We start from the raw sequence: 7,250 nt of genomic DNA on the forward strand, positions 1-7,250 counted from the left end.
CATCGAGGCAAATGTACTACCTCCATGCTATCTCTCCGGCCCCTACTAAATATATTTTTAATTACATTTTTTCAAAGTCTCTATAATCAGAGACTGCACAGGTAGAATCCTGTCTTTTTTTCTGTGTTACCTGGGGTAACTTATTTTACATCTAAGCCACTTTTATTTATGAAACAAAGCTTACATATTTGTTTGCATGTTTCGCATAAAGTTTTGGAAAATTTAAATTATGGACAACAAAGAGATTCTCAGTTGCTAGTCAGTTTTGCTAAATGTTACTTTTCACAGGCTAAATATAGTTTAGTGTGCTTCTGTATTGTAGATTCAGTCAGTTAAACTACAGTGACAAATGTAAAAAGGACAAATAGCCAAGATCATATGTAACTAGTTCCCTCCTGGGATCAAATAAGTTAATCATATTTTTTAATTGTAAAAAAAATTGGGAAAGTAAAATATATGAAATTTGGGGGATATTAATCCCACATGAGTTATATATTATAGGCTTCATTGGGGGTATAGTATTCTTTAGGGACCAACAAGCCAGTTGGATTAAAATGAAAGTTCTTTTTTTAGTAAAAGAAAATAAATCATCTGAATGTGGTTTTTACAGGAGTGAGGAAAATTGATTTGAGTTGTACTAAGGAAAGGAAACGAAATTTACAACCATAAAAAAGAGTGAAAAATCAAAAACTGCATAAGAAAATCAAGAATTTTAAATAGTTCATAATTCAAGTTCCCTCACATCACTCCACACAGAACAAACTGTGACTAAGATAATACTTTCTTCATGCTCATTTCAGCAACACATACATTAAAATTGAAATGATAGAGAAAAGATTAGCATGGCCCCTGTGTAAAGATGACATGCAAATTTGTGAAGCATTTCATATTTTTAAGAAAAAATAAAACAAAAAGTTTTAATAAAAATAATGCTTTTTCTTCTTACTTTTTCTTTTTCTTATTCTCTATATTTGTTTCATTGTTCCTCTTGTCTCTGTTCTATCTTTATCTCTGTTTCTGTCTCTGTCTCTCTCTCTCACACACACAAACACAAAAACAAACACACAAACTCACATACCCACTCCTATGTTTCTAATTGTGTCTTCCACCTTTGGATTCACTCATTGTTTAATTTTAGAAACATACACATGACTGATTATGCTTCTACTGGATGCCTTTTGTTTATGTTCAAATAATATATTTCTATTTATTAATATAGTGCTGTGAAATGCTGGATATTTTATTTTCACACATGCATAGTTTCTTTTAATCAGATCTCAGTAGACTCAGAGGTAAAAATATTTGAAGGAAAAAACCTGTATATTTATGTGTTGCCCTTTCAAAAAGTGTCCACAACCTAAATTATGCTGCTGTCAATTGCTCTTTATTTTCCCCAATAGGAACTAACTGCTGTCTAATAGAATTATGCAGTATTAATACAAGGCAAAATATAAGTGATTTAGTGTACTTTCATTGTAATTGTAACAATGTAACATAACATAATAAAGTTTTTTTAAATATTTTCTTAGTATGGAACTGACTTATAGACAGAACATGATAGAGAACTGAGAAATAAAAGCACATATATTTTATTAAATTAACTTCAACATGAACTAAAGAATAGACAATAGGACATAAAAGTAATTTCAATAAACAATGCTAGAAAATGTTAACATTCAAAAAGAATGAAATAGGTTTTTATACTATGAGAAAAAAAACTGACTCAAAATGTATTGAAGTTTTAAATATTACATCTAACGCTGTAAAACTCCAAAGAAAACAGAAAAAAATTTCTAGACATTAACTTTGGCTATGATTTATTAGCTATGACACCAAATACAGAAATAACAAGAGCAAATATAAACAAACAGAACTATGTCAAACTAAAGCAAATGCATAGCTATGTGAAAAATTGAATAAACATGAAAAGGCAGCCAACCAAATATTTGTAATACAGATAATAAGTGATTAATATATATATAATATACAAAAAACTCATACTTTTTAAATGCAAAAAAAACGTTTTTAAAAAATGGATGAGAAACTTAAATAACATTTTCTCAGAACAAATCTATTTGGAGGTTAAAGTGATTTTATAGCAAAAATAGTGCTTGCCTTGCACAGGGTCAACCCAGTATTTAATTCCCTGTACCCTATATGGTCCCCCTCTCCCTCCAGGAATGATCCCTAAGTAAAGAATCAGAAGTAAACTTGACCAGTGCCAAGTGTGGACCAAAAACCAAAGTAGGGAAATATTCAATTGTCAAATACATTATGTAAAGATGTTTATATAGAGGCGGAAAATTATGCCACCCTAAAATCTATCTTTGGGATGTTGTTAATTTCCCAGGAAGAACCCTGAAGATAAAGGTTACATTTGAAAGAGATATTTCTGTGTAAACATCTCCCTGAGGGCCATCGCCTATTGAGCTTCTAATGACTGAAGAACTGAATGAAGCACTCACAACTAAATCTGCATAGCCTTGTTTCACTGAAGCTCTCTGATTAAGCTCTAACTGGTAAGTCTTTCTTTCCAAAGATTTCTGTGTTAGGTAAACTATTTAAAGAAGACCACATGGTGACTCAATCAGTCTTTCGTGTCTCTCCCAGGTGTACTAAAGGTAAACATGCTATTTATAAGTTCTTTCTTACATTTTATTCTTATCAATCTGTCTGCTACAAGTTTGAAATTTTTTGTTGTTGCTGTTTCCTCTGAGAGAGTGTGGGAGGGTGCAGGCTTATTTACTTAGTAACCTAGTATTCAACATCACAAATCTTCAAGTAAATGTAAGTCAAAACTATTATCTCTCACACATGATAAGATGGTTATTGTTGTATAAATGATAATAAGTATTGGTGAGGAGATGGAGAAAGTGAAATCCTGTATAAAAGTGCTAAAGGATTCAGCAACTTTGGATACTATTACAAAGAGTCCTCAAAAAACATTAAAATAGAGCAACCCTATCATACTTAATCAGAATTTTAATTAGATATATATATTTCTGTGTTGATTAAACCACTAAGTAAATTCACCAAAATACATAAATCATAAATGTCCCTTGTCATATGAATAAGGTAAATGTGATCTATTCATACAACAGAATTTTATAAAGCCTTAAAATTAAGGAAAATCTGACATATGTGACAACACAGAAAAATCTGGAGGGTATTTACTTAAATGAAATAAACCAGTCACAGAACTATTGCACCATTGCTCGTGTATGAGGTATTTTAAACAGTCAGACTCATAGAAACAGATGGTAGAATGGCAGTTTTCAGGAGCTTGGGGAGTGAAAAATAAAAGAAAAGGAAGTTCAATGGGAATAATAATTGTGAACTAGAGGGGTGTCATTACATAGTTCAGGCCTGAACTTAGGAAAACAATATGAAGACCAGGCCTGTCCATTGTCCATGATATTAAAAAAATTACTACTTGAGATATAGGATGGACAACCTAATTTTGCAATTCAGTGCTCATTCATACTAGATTCCATATACACTGCTCATTATGACAATGTCTTGATAAAATACTTCAATTTACCCAAGTTCTTATCTACTAGGAAAAAGAACTCATAAATTTTATAAATAGTGCATCTCATACACTTAAACAATTGTCATGAGGACTCAACTTAGACCCCATGAGATTAGACATCAACCATCCAACCAGATCCCTGGATATCAACCTTAGAACTGACACAGTTCCCTTCACCAGCACCAGGAATCAAACTCCCGCTGGGCAAGTCCCTAATATCTCTCTGGTTCCAACTTGAACTAGGCTGGGCTCAGATGATACCCTGATAATGAGGAAACAGTAACAACTTGATCTAAGGTCAGGTTTCCCAGTCTTAGAACTGACACAGTTCCCTGCACCTGCATCAGGAATCAAACTTCCCCTGAAGGAGTCCCTAATATCACTCTCATTTAACTTGTGCCAAACTAGAAATATATGACATAGTAGCAGTTGTAATCAAAAAGGAAATCAATAAATTGAAATATTTTGTGAAGATATTGTCTTATTGAGAACTATATTTGAAGTCTAATATGATTGAAATTAGATAGAAATTGTGAAAGTATGGTGTCTAACCTATATCTCCAAGAACTACCATGGACAAAGAAGTTGAGAAGTTATTTTATACATTAAAAAAATTAAGGCACTGGGGCTGAAGCAGTGTCTCAAGCAGTAGGGCATTTGTCTTGCATATGCTAACCTAGGACAGACCACAGTTTGATCCCCTGGTGTCCCATGTGGTCGCCCAAGCCAGGAGCGATTTCTGAAGGCATAGCCAGTGTTGAAAGGGACCAAGAAAGGCTAGGGCCCTATGAAGGCCCAAGGTCCAGGAATGCCCAGGATCTGGGGATGCCCAGGGTCTAGGAAAGCCCACCACCTAATTAGAGACCATGAACCTTCAGAGCTATAAACAGCAATGTAGGTTTATTTCTCCAGAACTCTGGGGTGTCACTGCAAGGCTGGTATTCGGTTTGCAGTGAGACCCCAAGCATCCAAATTCACAAATATTTAAGGAAATTCATATGATATTGAGAACACAGGTCAAAGCATTTCATAGGTTTATACAATTTAAATCATCCAATGATTTTTTACAGAAAAAGGTGCAGTTTTCTGTCTGTTCAGCTCCTTCATGACATCATTTACCCCCAACTCCTAGACCGATGGCATGTAGAGATATGGGCTGGGCCTTCCTAATCTAGATTTTATCCTTATTCTTTACCTATTGTGCCATCTATGTGTTATTCGATTTTTTTAGTGGCTGTGTGCAATTATTTCTCCCTAATCTTCAAGGGCCATCTGCTATTTCTCAGTGCTTCCTTCTTGAGGGGACCTAGGTGTCCCCATGTTGGAATGTAGGATGGTCAATTTGGTTCTACCTCCCTCCTGTTCCTCCAAGGTGTCTCTATGATGGAATGCAAGATGTCCTTGCATTTTAATATCCTTATGGTTTACAGCCTGGTTCCAGGAATCAATTCAGGTTAGCCTAGATCCAGGAATCAGCTGTCTCTTCGGGCTAGTCTTTCTAACTTTGAAATTGCAGCCTGCAACTAATTTCTAAAAGCAAACTAAAAACAGAAGCCAATAGTGAAGTCAATTCTACTGCAATCATCCCATTACTAAGAAATCACCATTCCTATTAAAAACTATGGTGAAACGTTATAAAATTACCTAAGAACACACTATGTCAAAAATGTCCATTCCTTTTTTTTCCTTATTCTATACCTATTTTTTAAAAAAAAAAAAAAAAAAAGTCCATTCCAATACCAGGAGTAACCCTTGAGCATTGATGGGTGTGGCCCAAAAAGCAAAAAAAAAAAAAAAAATTAAAGCACTGAGACATAATGATAGTGATCACTGCAGTGGGATTCTCTGACTTCCAAATGTATTCTGCACCTGTTCTGTGTATAAAAATATTAGAACATTATTGTAAGCCTCACTGTTATAAGTAATGAGAAGTTGATTGAAGAGCTTTTCAATCTAAGCAGCTGATTCCAATGTTGCAGGGATTTTGCAGTCTAAAAGAGTAAGTCTTTGCTTCTCCTCTTTCAATTCATTTGTTTCTTCCTCACTATAACCTGAAATCTACAGTATTCAGACTTTCTATCATTTAGATTATTGTGTTTCTTTGTGGAGTTATTCTAAATACCACATATGAGTGATATCATTCTGTATTATACTTCTTCCAGGTTACTTCATTTAACATAATAGTTTTAGTTTATCCAAGTTGCTGCAAATTACATGATTTTTTTTTTACTGCTATGTAGTATTCCATTGTGTATATGTACCAGATCTTCATGATCCATTCATCTGTTGTTGGACAACTAGGTTGATTCCAAGTCTTAGATATTGTACTGAGTGCTGCAATGAATAGTCTTTGATGAATGTCTTTCTATTCTGGGGATAGATATCTGAGAGAAGGATTGCTTGAAGTAAAGTGGCAGCATAGAACTCAGCATTTACTTAATGATTAGGACTGTTGTCTGAAAATGTGAGTAGTTGAGCTGGATGATGACTAGAAAGATTATCATCAGTGCCAAGGATTATTGACCTCTCCCAACGATTAGTTGACTATCCAGATTCTAACCTTGAAAGAAAACCTCAAGTTGGAGAGATAACACAGCAATAGGGTGTTTTCCTTGCACTCTGCCAACACAGGAAGGATGGTAGTTTGAATCCCAGCATCCCATAAGGTCCCCTGAGCCTGCCAGGATTGATTTTTGAGCGCAGAGTCAGGAGTAACCCCTGAGCACCTCCGGGTGTGATCCTCCCTAAAAAAAGAAAGAGGACCCCTTGCAAATAAGCATAAGCGATAAAACTAATTGATATGCAAAAGCAGTTTCAAATGATGTATATGAACTTACTTTAATCCTTGTTTCTCAGAAGCAAAAAAATGTAGAGTCTGAGAAGTTAACACAGCACAGAAGGTAAAGTACTTATGCAGTTCCAGAAAACCACCAGATTTAACCTATATCTTCTTCCTACTGAAAAAAATCTCCCCAGTGATGAGCAAAATCCTTGGACTTTTGTTTCATTTATTATTGTTTGTTTTTGATCCTTACTCAGTGATACTTCAGGTTTATTCTTGTCTCCATATTTATGGGTTATTCCTGGCAGGAACCACATGAGTTGTCCAGATTCCAAGTCAGGCAGCTGACCTTGAAATCAACTCAGCCACATGAAATGCATGAGCCCTATCTGCTCTACTATCTTTCCAGTTCCTCTGTTATCATTTTTTGGTCCCCTTAGGGTGTTCACCATTCCTGAAACAATATTAGTTGATGAGTGGAACAGATGCAGCAAGCCCCTATTCATTTACCAGTGCTCAACACAATTTAACATATTATTACTAGATAGATAACCATTTGATATTAAACCTAAAAGAACTAATACTGCACTTGATCTTACCCAAAAGGCCAAGAAACAATCCTACATCATATTTTATATAAATTATTGACAACTTCTTCTTGGTGAATCAGATCCTATAACTGCATCTTTGTAACAGATCTAAGTTTTTTGATAGTTCCAAAATAGTGACAGAAAAAATGTTCTAAAAGAGTAATTAAATGACTTTCTATAGCTAAAAGGCATCTATATATTAAAATTATGATAAAAAGAACAGTGTTTAAGAATACAGTGATAGTACAGCAAGTAGGGTATTGTCTTGCATATGTTTGACCCAGGTTAATCCCCACTGACCATTACCAGGAGTGATCCAGAAGACAGACTGGAATAAGTTATGGGC

At 34.6% G+C, this 7,250-nt stretch overlaps 1 non-coding gene and 1 pseudogene across 1 annotated transcript; one reads left to right on the forward strand and one right to left on the reverse strand.

The window, feature by feature from the left end:
• The first annotated feature begins 787 nt into the window (after positions 1-787).
• Positions 788-894, forward strand: LOC126026820 (U6 spliceosomal RNA). The gene has a single exon (XR_007502035.1). It is a non-coding gene; the product is annotated as a U6 spliceosomal RNA (small nuclear RNA).
• A 5,858-nt stretch (positions 895-6,752) lies between these two features.
• Positions 6,753-6,933, reverse strand: LOC126026517 (uncharacterized; annotated as a pseudogene).
• Positions 6,934-7,250: the final 317 nt, after the last annotated feature.

The sequence above is a fragment of the Suncus etruscus genome, chromosome 13 (assembly GCF_024139225.1).
Source record: "Suncus etruscus isolate mSunEtr1 chromosome 13, mSunEtr1.pri.cur, whole genome shotgun sequence".
NCBI lineage: Eukaryota > Metazoa > Chordata > Mammalia > Eulipotyphla > Soricidae > Suncus > Suncus etruscus.